The sequence below is a fragment of the Symsagittifera roscoffensis genome, chromosome 3, assembly GCF_963678635.1.
Source record: "Symsagittifera roscoffensis chromosome 3, txSymRosc1.1, whole genome shotgun sequence".
In the NCBI taxonomy this organism is placed as follows: Eukaryota; Metazoa; Xenacoelomorpha; order Acoela; family Convolutidae; genus Symsagittifera; species Symsagittifera roscoffensis.
The window spans coordinates 12,368,481-12,391,009 of NC_087064.1; the positions used below are offsets into that span (position 1 = coordinate 12,368,481).

At 35.3% G+C, this 22,529-nt stretch overlaps 1 protein-coding gene and 21 non-coding genes across 22 annotated transcripts in view; 21 read left to right on the top strand and 1 right to left on the bottom strand.

Annotated features, from left to right (window-relative positions):
- Positions 1–22,529, bottom strand: part of LOC134842826 (neo-calmodulin-like) — a 212,006-nt gene that overhangs the window by 179,646 nt on the left and 9,831 nt on the right. The gene's annotated exons all lie outside the window — the stretch shown is intronic.
- On the top strand, positions 155–225 carry Trnag-gcc (transfer RNA glycine (anticodon GCC)). Its single transcript has one exon. It is a non-coding gene; the product is annotated as a tRNA-Gly (tRNA).
- Positions 1,028–1,098, top strand: Trnav-gac (transfer RNA valine (anticodon GAC)). Its single transcript has one exon. It is a non-coding gene; the product is annotated as a tRNA-Val (tRNA).
- Trnag-gcc (transfer RNA glycine (anticodon GCC)) lies at positions 1,320–1,390 on the top strand. The gene has a single exon. It is a non-coding gene; the product is annotated as a tRNA-Gly (tRNA).
- Trnag-gcc (transfer RNA glycine (anticodon GCC)) lies at positions 2,188–2,258 on the top strand. Its single transcript has one exon. It is a non-coding gene; the product is annotated as a tRNA-Gly (tRNA).
- On the top strand, positions 3,061–3,131 carry Trnag-gcc (transfer RNA glycine (anticodon GCC)). Its single transcript has one exon. It is a non-coding gene; the product is annotated as a tRNA-Gly (tRNA).
- Trnav-gac (transfer RNA valine (anticodon GAC)) lies at positions 3,929–3,999 on the top strand. The gene has a single exon. It is a non-coding gene; the product is annotated as a tRNA-Val (tRNA).
- On the top strand, positions 4,221–4,291 carry Trnag-gcc (transfer RNA glycine (anticodon GCC)). Its single transcript has one exon. It is a non-coding gene; the product is annotated as a tRNA-Gly (tRNA).
- Trnag-gcc (transfer RNA glycine (anticodon GCC)) lies at positions 4,515–4,585 on the top strand. Its single transcript has one exon. It is a non-coding gene; the product is annotated as a tRNA-Gly (tRNA).
- Positions 4,809–4,879, top strand: Trnag-gcc (transfer RNA glycine (anticodon GCC)). Its single transcript has one exon. It is a non-coding gene; the product is annotated as a tRNA-Gly (tRNA).
- On the top strand, positions 5,106–5,176 carry Trnav-gac (transfer RNA valine (anticodon GAC)). Its single transcript has one exon. It is a non-coding gene; the product is annotated as a tRNA-Val (tRNA).
- On the top strand, positions 5,398–5,468 carry Trnag-gcc (transfer RNA glycine (anticodon GCC)). Its single transcript has one exon. It is a non-coding gene; the product is annotated as a tRNA-Gly (tRNA).
- On the top strand, positions 6,278–6,348 carry Trnag-gcc (transfer RNA glycine (anticodon GCC)). Its single transcript has one exon. It is a non-coding gene; the product is annotated as a tRNA-Gly (tRNA).
- Positions 6,570–6,640, top strand: Trnag-gcc (transfer RNA glycine (anticodon GCC)). Its single transcript has one exon. It is a non-coding gene; the product is annotated as a tRNA-Gly (tRNA).
- Positions 6,862–6,932, top strand: Trnag-gcc (transfer RNA glycine (anticodon GCC)). The gene has a single exon. It is a non-coding gene; the product is annotated as a tRNA-Gly (tRNA).
- On the top strand, positions 7,154–7,224 carry Trnag-gcc (transfer RNA glycine (anticodon GCC)). Its single transcript has one exon. It is a non-coding gene; the product is annotated as a tRNA-Gly (tRNA).
- On the top strand, positions 8,026–8,096 carry Trnav-gac (transfer RNA valine (anticodon GAC)). Its single transcript has one exon. It is a non-coding gene; the product is annotated as a tRNA-Val (tRNA).
- On the top strand, positions 8,318–8,388 carry Trnag-gcc (transfer RNA glycine (anticodon GCC)). The gene has a single exon. It is a non-coding gene; the product is annotated as a tRNA-Gly (tRNA).
- On the top strand, positions 10,042–10,112 carry Trnad-guc (transfer RNA aspartic acid (anticodon GUC)). The gene has a single exon. It is a non-coding gene; the product is annotated as a tRNA-Asp (tRNA).
- Trnag-gcc (transfer RNA glycine (anticodon GCC)) lies at positions 11,165–11,235 on the top strand. The gene has a single exon. It is a non-coding gene; the product is annotated as a tRNA-Gly (tRNA).
- Positions 11,456–11,526, top strand: Trnag-gcc (transfer RNA glycine (anticodon GCC)). The gene has a single exon. It is a non-coding gene; the product is annotated as a tRNA-Gly (tRNA).
- Positions 22,337–22,407, top strand: Trnag-gcc (transfer RNA glycine (anticodon GCC)). The gene has a single exon. It is a non-coding gene; the product is annotated as a tRNA-Gly (tRNA).

A 22,529-nucleotide genomic window follows, 5' to 3' on the forward strand; every position in this document is an offset into this window, starting at 1 on the left:
CACTGTCAAAAAAGATAAAACTACTGAAATATTCAGCTGAATTCAACCTCAATTAGAGTGAAACAAATTTTTCATAATTTTGTTCAAAGTTTCGAAGAAAAAATTGGATTGAAGGGCAAAACTTTGTTAAAACGATTAAAATAGTGTAAATCAAGCATCGGTGTTTCAGTGGTAGAATTTTTGCCTGCCACGCGATAGATCCGGGTTCGATTCCCGGCCGATGCATAGCAGAAAAAATTTCCTAGGAAAGAGCAGTCTTAACCTTTTGTAACTTATTACTGTTCCACTGTCAAAAAAGAAAACTACTCAAATAAATAGCTGAAGTTCAAAACTCAAATGTAATGAATCATTCATGATTTTGATTCAAAAACTTGGTGAAAGATTGAAATGAAGAGCAAAGTTTTTGTTCAAACGATTAAAACAGATAAAAATCACGCATCGGTGGTTTAGTTGTAGCATTTTCGCCTTCCACGCAATAGACCATGGTTCGATTCTCGGGCGAGGCAAAGCAAAAAAGCAGAAAAACGTTTTCTAGAAAAGCGTCATTTTACGTTTTTTCAATTTTTTATTGTGCCACTGTCAAAAAAGAGGAAAACTACTCAAATAAATAGCTGGATTGGAAACCTCAATTAAAATTAAACAAAGTTTTTATGATTTTGATTCAACGCTTTGATGAAAAACTTGGATGAAAGAGCAAAACTTTGTTCAAACTATCAAAACAGATTACATCAAGCATCGGTGGTTCAGTCGTAGAATTGGCGCTTGCCACGCGATAGACCCGATTTCGATTCGCGTCCGAGGCAAATCAGAAAAGCTGAAAAATTTTGCCGGAAAAGCACAAACTAAATTTTTGCAACTTTTTACTGTTCCACTGTCAAGAAGGAGGAAACTACTGAAATATTCAGCTGAATTCAACCTCAATTAGAATAAAAAAAATATTTTTTTCGTGATTTTGTTTGAAGTTTCGAAGAAAAAATTGGATTGAAGAGCAAAACTTTGTTCAAACGATTAAAATAATGTAAATCAAGCATCGGTGTTTCAGTGGTAGAATTGTCGCCTGACACGCGATAGACCTGGGTTCAATTCCCGGCCGATGCGTAGCAGAAAAGCAGAAAAGATTAGCCGGAAAAGCGCAAATTTAAATTTTTGCAACTTTTTACTGTTCCACTGTCAAAAAAGAGGAAACTACTGAAATATTCAGCTGAATTCAACCTCAATTAGAATGAAAAAAATTTTTCATGATTTTGTTCGAAGTTTCGAAGAAAAAATTGGATTGAAGAGCAAAACTTTGTTCAAACGATTAAAATAATGTAAAGCAAGCATCGGTGTTTCAGTGGTAGAATTTTTGCCTGCCACGCGATAGATCCGGGTTCGATTCCCGGCCGATGCATAGCAGAAAAAATTTCCTAGGAAAGAGCAGTCTTAACCTTTTGTAACTTATTACTGTTCCACTGTCAAAAAAGAAAAGTACTCAAATAAATAGCTGAAGTTCAAAACTCAAATGTAATGAATCATTCATGATTTTGATTCAAAAACTTGGTGAAAGATTGAAATGAAGAGCAAAGTTGTTGTTCAAACGATTAAAACAGATAAAAATCAGGCATCGGTGGTTCAGTTGTAGCATTTTCGCCTTCCACGCAATAGACCATGGTTCGATTCTCGGGCGATGCAAAGCAAAAAAACAGAAAACATTTTCTAGAAAAGCGCCATTTTACGTTTTTTCAATTTTTTATTGTGCCACTGTCAAAAAAGAGGAAAACTACTCAAATAAATAGCTGGATTGGAAACCTCATTTAAAATTAAACAAAGTTTTTATGATTTTGATTCAACGCTTTGATGAAAAACTTGGATGAAAGAGCAAAACTTTGTTCAAACTATCAAAACAGATTACATCAAGCATCGGTGGTTCAGTCGTAGAATTGGCGCTTGCCACGCGATAGACCCGATTTCGATTCGCGTCCGAGGCAAATCAGAAAAGCTGAAAAATTTTGCCGGAAAAGCACAAACTAAATTTTTGCAACTTTTTACTGTTCCACTGTCAAAAAAGATAAAACTACTGAAATATTCAGCTGAATTCAACCTGAATTAGAGTGAAACAAATTTTTCATAATTTTGTTCAAAGTTTCGAAGAAAAAATTGGATTGAAGGGCAAAACTTTGTTAAAACGATTAAAATAGTGTAAATCAAGCATCGGTGTTTCAGTGGTAGAATTTTTGCCTGCCACGCGATAGATCCGGGTTCGATTCCCGGCCGATGCATAGCAGAAAAAATTTCCTAGGAAAGAGCAGTCTTAACCTTTTGTAACTTATTACTGTTCCACTGTCAAAAAAGAAAACTACTCAAATAAATAGCTGAAGTTCAAAACTCAAATGTAATGAATCATTCATGATTTTGATTCAAAAACTTGGTGAAAGATTGAAATGAAGAGCAAAGTTTTTGTTCAAACGATTAAAACAGATAAAAATCACGCATCGGTGGTTTAGTTGTAGCATTTTCGCCTTCCACGCAATAGACCATGGTTCGATTCTCGGGCGAGGCAAAGCAAAAAAGCAGAAAAACGTTTTCTAGAAAAGCGCCATTTTACGTTTTTTCAATTTTTTATTGTGCCACTGTCAAAAAAGAGGAAAACTACTCAAGTAAATAGCTGGATTGGAAACCTCAATTAAAATTAAACAAAGTTTTTATGATTTTGATTCAACGCTTTGATGAAAAACTTGGATGAAAGAGCAAAACTTTGTTCAAACTATCAAAACAGATTACATCAAGCATCGGTGGTTCAGTCGTAGAATTGGCGCTTGCCACGCGATAGACCCGATTTCGATTCGCGTCCGAGGCAAATCAGAAAAGCTGAAAAATTTTGCCGGAAAAGCACAAACTAAATTTTTGCAACTTTTTACTGTTCCACTGTCAAGAAGGAGGAAACTACTGAAATATTCAGCTGAATTCAACCTCAATTAGAATAAAAAAAATATTTTTTTCGTGATTTTGTTTGAAGTTTCGAAGAAAAAATTGGATTGAAGAGCAAAATTTTGTTCAAACGATTAAAATAATGTAAAGCAAGCATCGGTGTTTCAGTGGTAGAATTTTTGCCTGCCACGCGATAGATCCGGGTTCGATTCCCGGCCGATGCATAGCAGAAAAAATTTCCTAGGAAAGAGCAGTCTTAACCTTTTGTAACTTATTACTGTTCCACTGTCAAAAAAGAAAAGTACTCAAATAAATAGCTGAAGTTCAAAACTCAAATGTAATGAATCATTCATGATTTTGATTCAAAAACTTGGTGAAAGATTGAAATGAAGAGCAAAGTTGTTGTTCAAACGATTAAAACAGATAAAAATCAGGCATCGGTGGTTCAGTTGTAGCATTTTCGCCTTCCACGCAATAGACCATGGTTCGATTCTCGGGCGATGCAAAGCAAAAAAACAGAAAACATTTTCTAGAAAAGCGCCATATTACGTTTTTTCAATTTTTTATTGTGCCACTGTCAAAAAAGAGGAAAACTACTCAAATAAATAGCTGGATTGGAAACCTCATTTAAAATTAAACAAAGTTTTTATGATTTTGATTCAACGCTTTGATGAAAAACTTGGATGAAAGAGCAAAACTTTGTTCAAACTATCAAAACAGATTACATCAAGCATCGGTGGTTCAGTCGTAGAATTGGCGCTTGCCACGCGATAGACCCGATTTCGATTCGCGTCCGAGGCAAATCAGAAAAGCTGAAAAATTTTGCCGGAAAAGCACAAACTAAATTTTTGCAACTTTTTACTGTTCCACTGTCAAAAAAGATAAAACTACTGAAATATTCAGCTGAATTCAACCTCAATTAGAGTGAAACAAATTTTTCATAATTTTGTTCAAAGTTTCGAAGAAAAAATTGGATTGAAGGGCAAAACTTTGTTAAAACGATTAAAATAGTGTAAATCAAGCATCGGTGTTTCAGTGGTAGAATTGTCGCCTGACACGCGATAGACCTGGGTTCGATTCCCGGCCGATGCGTAGCAGAAAAGCAGAAAAGATTAGCCGGAAAAGCGCAAATTTAAATGTTTGCAACTTTTTACTGTTCCACTGTCGAAAAAGAGGAAACTACTGAAATATTCAGCTGAATTCAACCTCAATTAGAATGAAAAAAATTTTTCATGCTTTTGTTCGAAGTTTCGAAGAAAAAATTGGATTGAAGAGCAAAACTTTGTTCAAACGATTAAAATAGTGTAAATCAAGCATCGGTGGTTCAGTGGTAGAATTGTCGCCTGCCAAGCGATAGACCCAGGTTCGATTCCCGGCCGATGCATAGCAGAAAAGCAGAAAAATTTAGCCGGAAAAGCGCAAATTTAAATTTTTGAAACTTTTTACTGTTCCACTGTCAAAAAAGAGGAAACTACTGAATTATTCAGCTGAATTCAACCTCAATTAGAATGAAAAAAATTTTTTTAATGATTTTGTTCGAAGTTTCGAAGAAAAAATTGGATTGAAGAGCAAAACTTTGTTCAAACGATTAAAATAGTGTAAAACAAGGATCGGTTGTTCAGTGGTAGAATTGTCGCCTGCCACGCAATAGACCTGGGTTCGATTCCCGGCCGATGCGTAGCAGAAAAGCAGAAAAGATTAGCCGGAAAAGCGCAAATTTAAATGTTTGCAACTTTTTACTGTTCCACTGTCGAAAAAGAGGAAACTACTGAAATATTCAGCTGAATTCAACCTCAATTAGAATGAAAAAAATTTTTTTAATGATTTTGTTCGAAGTTTCGAAGAAAAAATTGGATTGAAGAGCAAAACTTTGTTCAAACGATTAAAATAGTGTAAAACAAGGATCGGTTGTTCAGTGGTAGAATTGTCGCCTGCCACGCAATAGACCTGGGTTCGATTCCCGGCCGATGCGTAGCAGAAAAGCAGAAAAGATTAGCCGGAAAAGCGCAAATTTAAATGTTTGCAACTTTTTACTGTTCCACTGTCGAAAAAGAGGAAACTACTGAAATATTCAGCTGAAATCAACCTCAATTAGAATGAAAAAAAATATTTTTTTCATGAGTTTGTTCGAAGTTTCGAAGAAAAAATTGGATTGAAGAGCAAAACTTTGTTCAAACGATTAAAATAATGTAAATCAAACATCGGTGTTTCAGTGGTAGAATTGTCGCCTGACACGCGATAGACCTGGGTTCGATTCCCGGCCGATGCGTAGCAGAAAAGCAGAAAAGATTAGCCGGAAAAGCGCAAATTTAAATGTTTGCAACTTTTTACTGTTCCACTGTCGAAAAAGAGGAAACTACTGAAATATTCAGCTGAATTCAACCTCAATTAGAATGAAAAAAATTTTTCATGCTTTTGTTCGAAGTTTCGAAGAAAAAATTGGATTGAAGAGCAAAACTTTGTTCAAACGATTAAAATAGTGTAAATCAAGCATCGGTGGTTCAGTGGTAGAATTGTCGCCTGCCAAGCGATAGACCCAGGTTCGATTCCCGGCCGATGCATAGCAGAAAAGCAGAAAAATTTAGCCGGAAAAGCGCAAATTTAAATTTTTGAAACTTTTTACTGTTCCACTGTCAAAAAAGAGGAAACTACTGAATTATTCAGCTGAATTCAACCTCAATTAGAATGAAAAAAATTTTTTTAATGATTTTGTTCGAAGTTTCGAAGAAAAAATTGGATTGAAGAGCAAAACTTTGTTCAAACGATTAAAATAGTGTAAAACAAGGATCGGTTGTTCAGTGGTAGAATTGTCGCCTGCCACGCAATAGACCCAGGTTCGATTCCCGGCCAATGTATAGCGGAAAAAATTTCCTAGGAAAGAGCAGTCTTAAAGCTTTGTAACTTATTACTGTTCCACTGTCAAAAAAGTGGAAAATTACTCAAAGAATTAGCTGAATTGGAAACCTCAATTAAATTTAAATGAAGCTTTCATGATATTGATTCAACGCTTTGTTGAAAAATTGGACGATAGAGCAAAACTTTGTTCAAACTATCAAAACAGATTACATCAATCATCGGTGGTTCAGTCGTAGGATTGACGCCTTCCACGCGATAGACTATGATTCAATTTCCGGGCGATGCATAGCAGAAAAGCAAAAAAAAATTTTCTAGAAAAGCGCAATTTTACGTTTTTCAATTTTTTACTGTGCCACGTACTGTCAAAAAAGAGGAAAACTACTCAAATAATTAGCTGAATTCGAAGCCTCAATTGAAATGAAACAAGGTTTCAAGATTTTGATTCGAAGCTTTGATGAAAAAATTGGAATGAAGAGCAAAACTTTGTTGGAACGATTAAAACAGTATAAATCAAGCATCGGTGGTTCAGTCTTAGAATTGTCTCCTGCCACGCGACAGACCCGGGTTCGATTCCCGGCCGATGCATACCAGAAAAGCAGAAAAATTTAGCCGGAAAAGCGCAAATTTAAATTTTTGCAACTTTCTACTGTTCCACTGTCGAAAAAGGGGAAACTACTGAAATATTCAGCTGAATTCAACCTCAATTAGAATGAAAAAAATTTTTCATGATTTTTTTCGAAGTTTCGAAGAAAAAATTGGATTGAAGAGCAAAACTTTGATCAAACGATTAAAATAGTGTAAATCAAGCATCGGTGGTTCAGTGGTAGAATTGTCGCCTGCCACGCGATAAACCCGGGTTCGATTCCCGGCCGATGCATACCAAAAAAGCAGAAAAATTTAGCCGGAAAAGCGCAAATTTAAATTTTTGCAACTTTTTACTGTTTCACTGTCGAAAAAGGGGAAACTACTGAAATATTCAGCTGAATTCAACCTCAATTAGAATGAAAAAATTTTTTCATGATTTTGTTCGAAGTTTCGAAGAAAAAATTGGATTGAAGAGCAAAACTTTGATCAAACAATTAAAGTAGTGTAAATCAAGCATCGGTGGTTCAGTGGTAGAATTGTCGCCTGCCACGCGATAGACCCGGGTTCGATTCCCGGCCGATGCATACCAGAAAAGCAGAAAAATTTAGCCGGAAAAGCGCAAATTTAAATTTTTGCAACTTTTTACTGTTCCACTGTCGAAAAAGGGGAAACTACTGAAATATTCAGCTGAATTCAACCTCAATTAGAATGAAAAAAATTTTTCATGATTTTGTTCGAAGTTTCGAAGAAAAAATTGGATTGAAGAGCAAAACTTTGTTAAAACGATTAAAATATTGTATATCAAGCATCGGTGGTTCAGTGGTAGAATTTTTGCCTGCCACGCGATAGATCCGGGATCGATTCCCGGCCGATGCATAGCAGAAAAAATTTCCAAGGAAAGAGCAGTCTTAACCTTTTGTAACTTATTACTGTTCCACTGTCAAAAAAGAAAACTACTCAAATAAATAGCTGAAGTTCAAAACTCAACTGCAATGAATCATTCATGATTTTGATTCAAAAACTTGGTGAAAGATTGAAATGAAGAGCAAAGTTTTTGTTCAAACGATTAAAACAAATAAAAATCAGGCGTCGGTGGTTCAGTTGTAGCATTTTTGCCTTCCACGCAATAGACCATGGTTCGATTCTCGGGCGATGCAAAGCAAAAAAGCAGAAAACGTTTTCTAGAAAAGCGCCATTTTACGTTTTTTCAATTTTTTATTGTGCCACTGTCAAAAAAGAGGAAAACTACTCAAATAATTAGCTGGATTGGAAACCTCAATTAAAATTAAACAAAGTTTTTATGATTTTGATTCAACGCTTTGATGAAAAACTTGGATGAAAGAGCAAAACTTTGTTCAAACTATCAAAACAGATTACATCAAGCATCCGTGGTTCAGTCGTAGAATTGGCGCTTGCCACGCGATAGACCCGATTTCGATTCGCGTCCGAGGCAAATCAGAAAAGCTGAAACATTTTGCCGGAAAAGCACAAACTAAATTTTTGCAATTTTTTACTGTTCCACTGTCAAAAAGGAGGAAACTACTGAAATATTCAGCTGAATTCAACCTCAATTAGAATTAAAAAAATATTTTTTTCATGATTTTGTTCGAAGTTTTGAAGAAAAAATTGGATTGAAGAGCAAAACTTTGTTCAAACGATTAAAATAATATAAATCAAGCATTGGTGTTTCAGTGGTAGAATTGTCGCCTGACACGCGATAGACCTGGGTTCGATTCCCGGCAGATGCGTAGCAGAAAAGCAGAAAAGATTAGCCGGAAAAGCGCAAATTTAAATTTTTGCAACTTTTTACTGTTCCACTGTCGAAAAAGAGAAAACTACTGAAATATTCAGCTGAATTCAACCTCAATTAGAATGAAAAAAATTTTTCAAGATTTTGTTCGAAGTTTCGAAGAAAAAATTGGATTGAAGAGCAAAACTTTTTTCAAACGATTAAAATAGTGTAAATCAAGCATCGGTGGTTCAGTGGTAGAATTGTCGCCTGCCACGCGATAGACCCGGGTTCGATTCCCGGCCGATGCATAGCAGAAAAGCAGAAAAATTTAGCCGGAAAAGCGCAAATTTAAATTTTTGCAACTTTTTACTGTTCCACTGTCAAAAAAGAGGAAACTACTGAATTATTCAGCTGAATTCAACCTCATTTAGAATGAAACAAACTTTTCATGATTTTGTTCGAAGTTTCGAAGAAAAAATTGGATTGAAGAGCAAAACTTTGTTCAAACGATTAAAATAGTGTAAAACAAGGATCGGTTGTTCAGTGGTAGAATTGTCGCCTGCCACGCAATAGACCCAGGTTCGATTCCCGGCCGATGTATAGCGTAAAAATTTTCATAGGAAAGAGCAGTCTTAAAGCTTTTGTAACTTTTTACTGTACCACTGTCAAAAAAGACAAAAACTACTCAAATAAATAGCTGTATTTTAAAACTCAAATGAATTGAATCATTCAAGATTTCGATTCAAAATTTTGTTAAAAAACTGAAACGAATGGCATAGTTTTTATTCAAACGGCAAACAACCTAATTCAAGCATCAGTGGTTCAGTGGCAGGATTGTCGCCTGCAAAGCAAAATACCCGTGTTCGAGTCCCGGCCGATGCAGCGCAGAGAGTTTTACTAGAAAAGCGCAAGTTTAAGTTTATGTAACTTTTACTGTCCACTGTCAAAAAGAGGAAAAATACTGAAATATTCAGCTGAATTCAAAACCTCAATTAGAATGAAACAAAGTTTTCATGATTTTGTTCGAAGTTTTGATGAAAAGATTGGATTGAAGAGCAAAACTTTGTTCAAACTATTAAAACATATTAAATCAAGCATCGGTGGTTCAGTGGTAGAATTGTCGCCTGCACCCTATAGACCCGGGTTCGATTCCCGGCCGATGCATAGCAGAAAAAATTTCCTAGGAAAGAGCAGTCTTAACCTTTTTTAACTTATTACTGTTCCACTGTCAAAAACGAAAACTACTCAAATAAATAGCTGAAGTTCAAAACTCAAATGTAATGAATCATTCATGATTTTGATTCGAAAACTTGATGAAAGATTGAAATGAAGAGCAAAGTTTTTGTTCACACGATTAAAACAGAGAAAATTCAAGCATCGGTGGTTCAGTTGTAGCATTTTTGCCTTCCACGCAAAAGACCATGGTTCGATTCCCGGGCGATGCAAAGCAGAAAAGCAGAAAAATTTTCTAGAAAAGCGCCATTTTATGTTTTTTCAATTTTTTATTGTGCCACTGTCAAAAAAGAAGAAAACTACTCAAATAATTAGCTGGATTGGAAACCTCAATTAAAATTAAACCAAGTTTTTATGATTTTGATTCAACGCTTTGATGAAAAACTTGGATGATAGTGCAAAACTTTGTTCAAACTGTCAAAACAAATTACATCAAGCATCGGTGGTTCAGTCGTAGAATTGGCGCCTGCCACGCGATAGACCTGATTTCAGTTCCCGTCCGAGGCAAATCAGAAAAGCAGAAAAATTTTGCCGGAAAAGCGCAAACTTAAATTTTTGCAACTTTTTACTGTTCCACTGTCAAAAAAGAGGAAACTACTGAAATCTTCAGCCGAATTCATCCTCAATTAGAATGAAAAAAATTTTTCATGATTTTGTTCGAAGTTTTGATGAAAAGATTGGATTGAAGAGCAAAACTTTGTTCAAACTATCAAAACAAATTAAATCAAGCATCGGTGGTTCAGTCGTAGAATTGTCGCCTGTCACGCGATAGACCCGAGTTCGACTCCCGGCCGATGCATAGCAGAAAAAATTTCCTAGGAAAGAGCAGTTTTAACCATTTTTAACTTATTACTGTTCCACTGTCAAAAACGAAAACTACTCAAATAAATAGCTGAAGTTCAAAACTCAAATGTAATGAATCATTCATGATTTTGATTCGAAAACTTGATGAAAGATTGAAATGAAGAGTAAAGTTTTTGTTCAAACGATTAAAACAGAGAAAATTCAAGCATCGGTGGTTCAGTTGTAGCATTTTTGCCTTCCACGCAATAGACCATGGTTCGATTCCCGGGCGATGCAAAGCAGAAAAGCAGAAAAAATTTCTAGAAAAGCGCCATTTTATGTTTTTTCAATTTTTTATTGTGCCACTGTCAAAAAAGAAGAAAACTACTCAAAAAATTAGCTGGATTGGAAACCTCAATCAAAATTAAACAAAATTTTCATGATTTCGATTCAACGCTTTGATGAAAAACTTGGATGATAGTGCAAAACTTTGTTCAAACTATCAAAACAAATTACATCAAGCATCGGTGGTTCAGTCGTAGAATTGGCGCCTGCCACGCGATAGACACGATTTCGATTCCCGTCCGAGGCAAACTTAAATTTTTGCAACTTTTTACTGTTCCACTGTCAAAAAAGAGGAAACTACTGAAATGTTCAGCTGAATTCAACCTCAATTAGAATGAAACAAATTTTTCATGATTTTGTTCGAAGTTTCGAAGAAAAAATTGGATTGAAGAGCAAAACTTTGTTCAAACGATTAAAATAGTGTAAATCAAGCATCGATGGATCAGTGGTAGAGTTGTCGCCTGCCACGCGTTAGAACCGGGTTTGATTCCCGGCCGATGCATAGCAGAAAAGCAGAAAAATTCAGCCGGAAAAGCGCAAACTCAAATTTTTGCAACTTTTTACTGTTCCACTGTCAAAAAAGAGGAAACCACTGAAATTTTCAGCTGAATTCAACCTCAATTAGAGTGAAACAAATTTTTCATGATTTTATTCGAAGTTTCGAAGAAAAAATTGGATTGAAGAGCAAAACTTTGTTCAAACGATTAAAATAGTGTAAATCAAGCATCGGTGGTTCAGTGGTAGAGCTGTCGCCTGCCACGCGATAGACCCGGGTTTGATTCACGGCCGATGCATAGCAGAAAAGCAGAAAAATTTAGCCGGAAAAAAGCAAACTTAAATTTTTGCGTTTATTACTGCTCCACTGTCAAAAAAGAGGAAACTACTGAAATAGTCAGCTGAATTCAACCTCAATTAGAATGAAACAAATTTTTCATGATTTTGTTCGAAGTTTCGAAGAAAAAATTGGATTGAAGAGCAAAATTTTGTTCAAAAGATTAAAATTGTGTAAAACAAGGATTGGTGGTTCAGTGGTAGAATTGTCGCCTGCCATGCAATAGACCCGGGTTCGATTCCCGGCCGATGCATAGCAGAAAAAATTTCCTAGGAAAGAGCAGTCTTAAAGCTTTGTAACTTATTACTATACCACTGTCAAAAAAGAGGAAAACTACTCAATTAATTAGCTGAATTGGAAACCTCAATTAAAAATAAACGAAGCTTTCATGATTTTGATTCAACGCTTTGATGAAAAACTTGGATGATAGAGCAAAACTTTGTTCAAACTATCAAAACACATTACATCAAGCATCGGTGGTTCAGTCGTAGCCTTGTCGCCTTCCACGCGATAGACCATGGTTCAAAACCTCAATTGAAATGAAACACGGTTTCAAGATTTTGATTCGAAGCTTTGATGAAAAAAATGGAATGAAGAGCAAAACTTATTGCATAGCAGCAAACCTTTCCTAACAAAGCGCAATCTTAAACTTTTGTAATTTATTACTGTTCCACAGTCAAAAAAAAGAAAACTACTCAAATAAATAGCTGTATTTCATAACTCAAATGAATTGAATCATTCATGATTTTGATTCGAAAGTTTGGTAAGAAATTGAAATGAAGAGCAAAGTTTTTGTTCAACGGTGAACAAATTAATTCCAGCATCGGTGGTTCAGTGGAAGTATTTTCGCCTGCCAAGCTATATACTCGTGTTTGACTCCCGGCCGAGGCAGCGCAGAGAGTTTTACTAGAAAAGCGCAAATTTCATGGTTTGTAATTTTTAGTGTTTCACTGTCAAAAAAGAGGAAACTACTAAAATATTCAGCTGAATTCAAAATTTCAATTGAAATGAAACAAAGTTTTCATAATTTTTATTCAAAGCTTTGATGAAAAAATTGGTATGAAGAGCAAAACTTTGCACGAACGGTTAAAACAGTTTAAAGCCTGCATCGGTAGTTCAGTGGTAGAATTGTCGCCGCCACGCGATAGACAGGGGTTCGATTCCCGGCCGATGCACAGCAGAAAAACATTCCAAGAAAAGCGCAACCTTGAATTCCTAGGAAAGAGCAACGCTTCGCGCGGTTAACCAATTAGGTCAAGATTTATCACTGTTATCTTGTCAGAAAATAGGGAAACTAATTAATTATTCAGATGAATATGAAAACTCAAATAAAATGAACCAAAGTTTTTCATGGTACTGATTCGAAATTTTGATGAAAAAATCAAAATGAGGAGCAAGTTTGTCATCAAACGGTGAGTCTTTTCCGTCCAGCACCGTTGATTCAGTGGATAAATGGTCGCCTACCACGCTAAAATTCCAGGTTCGATTCTCGGCTGATACAAAGCAGAGTAATTTTCCAGGAAAAGGATCAACCTTAAATTTTCGTAACTTTTTACTATTCCACTGTCAAAAAAGAGGAAAACTACTCAAACAACTAACTGATGTCTAAAAATCAAACAAAATTAGTCAAATTCATCCATAATTTTGATTAGAAACTTTGATAGAAGTTTGAATTGAAGAGCCAAGGGTTTGTTCATGCAGTGAACAGTTTAGGTCAGGCGTTTGTGGTTCAGTGGTAAAATTGTCGCCGGCCACGCGATAGACCCGGATTCAGTTCTCGGCCGATTAAAAGCATAGAAGCTTTCTAGGAAAAGGCCCAACGTTAAGCTTTTGTAAGTTTTTACTATTCCACTAAAAAAATATATTCGAATAACTGGCTGAATTTATAACCTCAAATAAAATGTGTCATTGATTGTTTTGTTTCGAAATTTAGGTCAATATTTGAAATAGAGAGCAACGCTTCTGTTCATGCGGTGAACAGGTTATTTCCAGCATCGGTGGTTCAGTGGTAGAATTAACGCCTCCCAATACCCGTGTCCAATTCCGAGGCAATGCAGATCAGCAAAGATTTCAGGAAAAAGCGCAACTAGGACTTTTGTATTTTTTTTACTGTTCCACTGTCAAAAAAGAGGGAACCTACTCAACTATTCAGCTGAATGCGAATCCTCAATTAAAATGAAACAAAGTTTTTCACGGTTTTGATTCGAAACTTTGATGGAAAGATTGAAATGAAGAGCAAAGTTTCGTTCAAACGGTGAACAGTATTCAACCATCGATGGTTCAATGATGAAACTTTCGCCTAGCAAAAAATAGATCCTGATCGATTCAGAGTGGCAAAAGTTTTTAGGAAGTGAGCAAACATAAACATTCGTTTTTTTTTATTGTCCCAGTGTCAAAATAGGGAAAACTTGCACAAATAGTCAGCTGTATTTTAAAACTCAAATAAAATATCAACCTTTCATGGTTTTGATTCAAAAATCAGGTCAAGTTTCGAATTTCAGAGCAACGCCTTCGTTCATGCAGTGAACAATATAGCTCAAGCATTGGTGGTTCAACGTTAGAATTATCGTCTCCCACGCGATAGACCAGCGTTTGATTCCCAGAAATGAAGAGCAGCAAAAGTTTCAGGTAAAAGCGCAAACTTTATTTATTGTAATTTGTTTTACTGTTCCACTGCCAAAAAATAAGGAAACTAATCATTTGAGTAGCTGAATTTGAAACCTCAAAAAACTGAAGTTTTTCATGGTTTTGATTTGAAACTTTGATGAAAAAATTGAAATGAGGAGCAAAAATTTTTAAAAAGGTTCCCCTCAGCATCGATGGTTCATCGCAAGAACTTTCACTTACCACTCGATAGACTCGGGTCCTACTCCCGGCCTATGCAGAGCAACAAAACTTTCCAGGAAGAGAGCAAAGTTTCGTAATTATTTTTGTTCCACTGTCAAAAAAGAGGGAAAATAATCAAATACTCAGCTAAACTCGTAATCTCAGAAAAAATGAAACAAATTTTTTCTCAAACGGCGACAAATTGAATTCAGGTAAAGCTGATTCAAGAGAAAATTCTTGACTGCAACGCGATAAACCGGGGTTCTATATCGGACCAATACACAGCAAAAAAAAATCAGATAAAGCGCAAATTTAATTTTTCGTAATATTATTGTTCTACTGTCAAAAAAGGGGAAACCTACCCAAATAGTTAGCTCAATTCTAAAACTTGACTAAAATGATCCAAAAATCTAGTACATTTACGGCTGTGATGTCAAATATTGTGAAAAATGTGAACTGAGGAGCAATGCTTTTGTTCTTGGGTTGACCGATATGGTCAAGCATCAGTCGCTCAGTGGTAGAATTGTCGAATGCCACGAGATTGACCCGGATTCAACTTTCGGCCGATAAAGAGCAGCAAAGTTTTCCAGGAACAGATCAAAACTAAGCTTTCGTATCTTTTTACTGTTCCACTGTCAAAAAAGAAAAAATTACTCAAACTTTCAGCTTAAAACGAAACCTCAATTAAAATTAAACGAAGTTTTCATGATTTTGATTCAAAGATTTGGCGAAAAAACTGGATTAAAGAGCAAAACGTTGTCCTAACGTTAGTAATTTAATTCAAGCATCGGTGGTTCAGTGGAAGGTTTGACGCCTGCCACGCGATAGACAAGTATCCGTTCCAGGCCGATGCAAAACAGAAAAATTTCTCTAGAAAAGCTCAATTTTGAACTTTTGTAACTTTTCAGTTCCACTGTCATTAAGATAAAAATTACTCAAATAAGTAGCTGAGCTTTAGAACCCAAACAAAATGAGTCATTTATGCTTTTGATTCGAAAAATTGGTAACTTTTTGATATGAAGAGCAAAGTTTTTGTTCATATGGTAAACCATTTAGTTCAAGCATCGGTCATTCAGTGGAAGAACAATCGCCTGCCACGCGATAAACCAGGGTTCGATTCCCGGATGATGCAAATCAGCAAAACTTTCCTAGAAAGGCGAAAAATTAAATTTTGTAATTTGTTTTGTTCCACTGTCAAAAAAGAGGAAAACTACTCAAATAAATGGCTAAATTTTAAAACTCAATTGAAACAAATCATTCTTGATTTCGATTTGAAAGTTTGGTGAAAAAAATGAAATGAAGAGCAAAATTTTTGATCAAACGGTGAACAGATTATTTCACGCATCGGTGGTTCAGTGGCAATATTGTTGCCAGAAGCAAATTACCCGTGTTCGATTCTCGGACCATGCAGCGCAGAGAGTTTCACTAGAAAAACGCAAATTTAAATTTTTGTAAATTTTACTGTTCCACTGTCAAAAAAGAGGGAAATTACTCAAAAATTCAGCTGAATTCATAACTTCAATTAAAAGGAAACAATTTTTCATGATTTTGATTCAAAGCTTTGACGAAAAAATCGGAATGAAGAATAAAACTTTGTTGAAACGATTTGAACAAGTTAAATCAAGAATTGGTGGTTTAAATCAAGAATCAAGAACAGTTTAAATCAAGAATCGGCCAAGCAACATACCCGTATTCGACTCCCAGCCGATGCAGCGAAGATAATTTTCCTAGAAAATCGCAAAATTAAATTTTTGTAATTTTTACTGTTCCACTGTCAAAAAAAGAGGAAAAAACTCAAATATTCAGCTGAATTCGAAACCTTAATTAACATGAAACAAAGTTTTGGTGATTTTGATGCAAAGCTTTGATGAAAAAAACGGGATGAAAAGCAAAAATTTATCGAAAAAATTAAATCAGTTAAAAGCAAGCATCGGTGGTTCAGTGGTAGAATTGTCGCCTGCCACTCGATAGACCCGAGTTTGATTTCTGGTGCTGCAAAGCAGAAAAACATTCCTAGAAAAATGCAATTTAAATTTTCTCAAATTTTTACTGCTCTACTGTCAAAAATGAAGAAAACTACTCAAATTTACGCTTTTGTAAGTTTTTACTATTCCACTAAAAAAATATATTCGAATAACTGGCTGAATTTATAACCTCAAATAAAATGTGTCATTGATTGTTTTGTTTCGAAATTTAGGTCAAAATTTGAAATAGAGAGCAACGCTTCTGTTCATGCGGTGAACAGGTTATTTCCAGCATCGGTGGTTCAGTGGTAGAATTAACGCCTCCCAATACCCGTGTTCAATTCCGAGGCAATGCAGATCAGCAAAGATTTCAGGAAAAAGGGCAACTAGGACTTTTGTATTTTTTTTACTGTTCCACTGTCAAAAAAGAGGGAACCTACTCAACTATTCAGCTGAACGCGAATCCTCAATTAAAATGAAACAAAGTTTTTCACGGTTTTGATTCGAAACTTTGATGGAAAGATTGAAATGAAGAGCAAAGTTTCGTTCAAACGGTGAACAGTATTCAACCATCGATGGTTCAATGATGAAACTTTCGCCTAGCAAAAAATAGATCCTGATCGATTCAGAGTGGCAAAAGTTTTTAGGAAGAGAGCAAACATAAACATTCGTTTTTTTTTATTGTCCCAGTGTCAAAATAGGGAAAAATTGCACAAATAGTCAGCTGTATTTTAAAACTCAGATAAAATATCAACCTTTCATGGTTTTGATTCAAAAATCAGGTCAAGTTTCGAATTGCAGAGCAACGCCTTCGTTCATGCAGTGAACAATATAGCTCAAGCATTGGTGGTTCAATGTTAGAATTATCGTCTCCCACGCGATAGACCAGCGTTTGATTCCCAGAAATGAAGAGCAGCAAAAGTTTCAGGTAAAAGCGCAAACTTTATTTATTGTAATTTGTTTTACTGTTCCACTGCCAAAAAATAAGGAAACTAATCATTTGAGTAGCTGAATTTGAAACCTCAAAAAACTGAAGTTTTTCATGGTTTTGATTTGAAACTTTGATGAAAAAATTGAAATGAGGAGCAAAAATTTTTGAAAAGGTTCCCCTCAGCATCGATGGTTCATCGCAAGAACTTTCGCTTACCACTCGATAGACTCGGGTCCTACTCCCGGCCTATGCAGAGCAACAAAACTTTCCAGGAAGAGAGCAAAGTATCGTAATTTTTTTTGTTCCACTGTCAAAAAAGAGGGAAAATAATCAAATACTCAGATAAACTCGTAATCTCAGAAAAAATGAAACAAATTTTTTCTCAAACGGCGACAAATTGAATTCAAGTAAAGCTGATTCAAGGGAGAATTCTTGACTGCAACGCGATAAACCGGGGTTCTATATCGGACCAATTCACAGCAAAAAAAATTCAGATAAAGCGCAAATTTAATTTTTCGTAATATTATTGTTCTACTGTCAAAAAAGGGGAAACCTACCCAAATAGTTAGCTCAATTCTAAAACTTGACTAAAATGATCCAAAAATCTAGTACATTTACGGCTGTGATGTCAAATATTGTGAAAAATGTGAACTGAGGAGCAATGCTTTTGTTCTTGGGTTGACCGATATGGTCAAGCATCAGTCGCTCAGTGGTAGAATTGTCGAATGCCACGAGATTGACCCGGATTCAACTTTCGGCCGATAAAGAGCAGCAAAGTTTTCCAGGAACAGATCAAAACTAAGCTTTCGTATCTTTTTACTGTTCCACTGTCAAAAAAGAAGAAAATTACTCAAACTTTCAGCTCAAAACGAAACCTCAATTAAAATTAAACGAAGTTTTCATGATTTTGATTCAAAGATTTGGCGAAAAAACTGGATTAAAGAGCAAAACGTTGTCCTAACGTTAGTAATTCAATTCACGCATCGGTGGTTCAGTGGAAGGTTTGACGCCTGCCACGCGATAGACAAGGATCCGTTCCAGGCCGATGCAAAACAGAAAAATTTCTCTAGAAAAGCTCAATTTTGAACTTTTGTAACTTTTCAGTTCCACTGTCATTAAGATAAAAATTAGTAGCTGAGCTTTAGAACCCAAACAAAATGAGTCATTTATGCTTTTGATTCGAAAAATTGGTAACTTTTTGATATGAAGAGCAAAGTTTTTGTTCATATGGTAAACCATTTAGTTCAAGCATCGGTCATTCAGTGGAAGAACAATCGCCTGCCACGCGATAAACCAGGGTTCGATTCCCGGATGATGCAAATCAGCAAAACTTTCCTAGAAAGGCGAAAAATTAAATTTTGTAATTTGTTTTGTTCCACTGTCAAAAAAGAGGAAAACTACTCAAATAAATGGCTAAATTTTAAAACTCAATTGAAACAAATCATTCTTGATTTCGATTTGAAAGTTTGGTAAAAAAAATGAAATGAAGAGCAAAATTTTTGATCAAACGGTGAACAGATTATTTCACGCATCGGTGGTTCAGTGGCAATATTGTTGCCAGCCAAGCAAATTACCCGTGTTCGATTCTCGGACCATGCAGCGCAGAGAGTTTCACTAGAAAAACGCAAATTTAAATTTTTGTAAATTTTTTTGTTCCACTGTCAAAAAAGAGGAAAATTACTCAAAAATTCAGCTGAATTCATAACTTCAATTAAAATGAAACAATTTTTCATGATTTTGATTCAAAGCTTTGACGAAAAAATCGGAATGAAGAATAAAACTTTGTTGAAACGATTTGAACAAGTTAAATCAAGAATTGGTGGTTTAAATCAAGAATCAAGAACAGTTTAAATCAAGAATCGGCCAAGCAACATACCCGTATTCGACTCCCAGCCGATGCAGCGAAGATAATTTTCCTAGAAAATCGCAAAATTAAATTTTTGTAATTTTTACTGTTCCACTGTCAAAAAAAGAGGAAAAACTCAAATATTCAGCTGAATTCGAAACCTTAATTAACATGAAACAAAGTTTTGGTGATTTTGATGCAAAGCTTTGATGAAAAAAAAGGGATGAAAAGCAAAATTTTATCGAAAAAATTAAATCAGTTAAAAGCAAGCATCGGTGGTTCAGTGGTAGAATAGTCGTCTCCCACGCATTAGACCCGTGTTCAACTCCAGGCCGATGCAAAGAAGAAAACAATTTCCTAGAAAAGCGCAATCTAAATTTTTTGTAAATTCATACTGCTCCATTGTCAAAAAAGAGGAAAACTACTCAAATAAATAGCTGATTTTTTGAAACTCAAACGAAATGAATCATTCATGATTTTGATTCGAAAGTTTGGTTAAAAAAATTGCAATGAAGAGCAGAGTTTTTGTTCAAAAGCTTTGATGAAAAAATTAGAAGGAAGAGCAAAACTTTGTTGGAACAATTAAAACAGTTTAAATCAAGCATCGGTGGGTTAGTGGAAGAATTGTCGCCTGCCAGCAATATACCCGTACTCGACTCACGGCCGATGCAGCGAATATAGTTTTCCTAATAAATCGCAAATTTAAACTTTTGTATTTGTATAGTTCCACTGTCAAAAAAGAAGAAAAACACTCAAATATGCAGCTGAATTCAAAACCTCATTTAAAACGAAAATAAGCTATCATGATTTTGATTCGAAGTTTTGATGAAAAAATTGGAATGAAGAGCAAAACTTTGTTGGAGCGAGTAAAACAATTGAAATCAAGAAATGGTGGTTCAGTGGTAGAGTAGTCGCCTGCAATGCGATAGAACCGGTTTCGATTCCCGGCCGATGCAACTCAGAAAAGCTGTAAAATTTTCCTAAAAAAAGCTCAGGTTTAATTTTTTTCAACTTCTCGCTGTTCCACTATCAAAAAAGGGGAGCACTAAAAATTAGATGAATTTTAAAACTCAATTGAAATGAGTCATTCATGGTTTTGATTCGAAAGTTTAGTAAAAAAAATTGCAATGAAGAGCAGAGTTTTTGTTCAAAAGCTTTGATGAAAAAATTGGAAGGAAGAGCAAAACTTTGTTGGAACAGTTAAAACAGTTTAAATCAAGCATCGGTGGGTTAATGAAAGAATTGTCGCCTGCCTAGCAATATACCCGTAATCGACTCACGGCCGATGCAGCGCAGATAGTCTTCCTAGAAAAACCCAAAATTAAACTTTTTTATTTTCACAGTTCCACTGTCAAAAAAGAAGAAAAAACTCAAATATTCAGCTAAATTCGAAACCTTAATTAACATGAAACAAAGTTTTGGTGATTTTCATTCGAAGCTTTGATGAAAAAATTGGAATGAAGAGCAAAAAATTGTCAAAAATATTGAAACAGTTAAAATCAAGCATCGGCGCTTCAGTGGTAGAATTGTCGCCTGCCACGCGATAGACACGGGTTTGATTTCTGGTCGCCGCAAAGCAGAAAAATTTTCCTAGAAAAACGCAAAATTAATTTTTTTCAACTTTTTATTGCTCCACTGTCAAAAATGAAGAAAACTACTCAAATATTCTGCTGAATTCGAAACCTCACTTAAAATGGAACAAAATTTTCAAGACTTTGATTCAAAGTTTTGATTAAAAATAAAAAAAATTAGAATGAAGAGCAAAAGTTTGTTGGAACGATTAAAACAGTAAAACTCAAGCATTTGTGGTTCAGTGGTAGAATTTTCTTCTCCCGCGCAAAAGACTCGTATTCGATTCCCGGCCGATGCAAAGAAGAAAAAATTTTCCTAGAAAAGCGCAATTTTAATTTTTTGTAACTTCTTACCGTTCCACTTTCAAATAAAAGGAAAACTACTCAAAAAATATAGTTGAAATTTAAATCTCAAATGAAACGAAACATTCATGATTTTGATTCGAAAAATTGGTTAAAAAAATTGAAATGATGAGCAAAAATTTTGTCGGAACGATTAAAAGAGGTTAAATCAAGGACAGGTGGTAGAATTTTCGCCTGCCGTGCGATAGACCCGAGTTCCTTTTCCTGCCGATGCAAAGCAGAAAAAGTTCCCAGAAAAGCGCAATGTTAAACTTTTGAAGTTTATCACTGTTCCACTGTCAAAAAAGAAAACTACTCAAATAAAAAGCTCAAAGCTCAAATTAAATGAATCATTCATGATTTTGATTCGAAAATTTGGTGAAAAATTGAAATAAAGACCAATTTTTTTGTTCAAACGATTGAAACAGATAAAAATCAAGCATCGGTGGTTCAGTTGTAGCATTGTGGCCTTCCAAGCATAGACCATGGTTCGATCCCCGGGCGATGCAAAGCAAAAAAGCAGAAAAGTTTTTCTAGAAAAGCGCAATATGACGTTTTTTCAATTTTTTACTGTGCCACTGTCAAATAATTAGCTGAACTCAAAACCTCAGTTGAAAAAAAAACAAAGTTTTTAGGATTTTGGTTCGAAGTTTTGACAAAAAAACTGGAATGAAGAGCAAAACTTTGTTCAAACTATCAGAACAAATTAAATCAAGCATCGGTGGTTCAGTCGTAGAATTGTCGCCTGCCACGCGATAGACCCGAGTTCGACTCCCGGCCGATCCATAGCAGAAAAAATTTCCTAGGAAAGAGCAGTTTTAATCATTTTTAACTTATTACTGTTCCACTGTCAAAAACGAAAACTACTCAAATAAATAGCTGAAGTTCAAAACTCAAATGTAATGAATCATTCATGATTTTGATTCGAAAACTTGATGAAAGATTGAAATGAAGAGCAAAGTTTTTGTTCAAACGATTGAAACAGAGAAAATTCAAGCATCGGTGGTTCAGTTGTAGCATTTTTGCCTTCCACGCAATAGACCATGGTTCGATTCCCGGGCGATGCAAAGCAGAAAAGCAGAAAAAATTTCTAGAAAAGCGCCATTTTATGTTTTTTCAATTTTTTATTGTGCCATTGTCAAAAAAGAAGAAAACTACTCAAATAATTAGCTGGATTGGAAACCTCAATTAAAATTAAACAAAGTTTTCATGATTTCGATTCAACGCTTTGATGAAAAACTTGGATGATAGTGCAAAACTTTATTCAAACTATCAAAACACATTACATCAAGCATCGGTGGTTCAGTCGTAGAATTGGCGCCTGCCACGCGATAGACCCGATTTCGATTCCCGTCCGAGGCAAATCAGAAAAGCAGAAAAATTTTGCCGGAAAAGCACTAACTTCAATTTTTGCACTTTTTTACTGCTCCACTGTCAAAAAAGAGGAAACTACTGAAATGTTCAGCTGAATTCAACCTCAATTAGAATGAAACAAATTTTTCATGATTTTGTTCGAAGTTTCGAAGAAAAAATTGGATTGAAGAGCAAAACTTTGTTCAAACGATTAAAATAGTGTAAATCAAGCATCGCTGGTTCAGTGGTAGAGCTGTCGCCTGCCACGCGATAGACCCGGGTTTGATTCACGGCCGATGCATAGCAGAAAAGCAGAAAAATTTAGCCGGAAAAAAGCAAACTTAAATTTTTGCGTTTATTACTGCTCCACTGTCAAAAAAGAGGAAACTACTGAAATAGTCAGCTGAATTCAACCTCAATTAG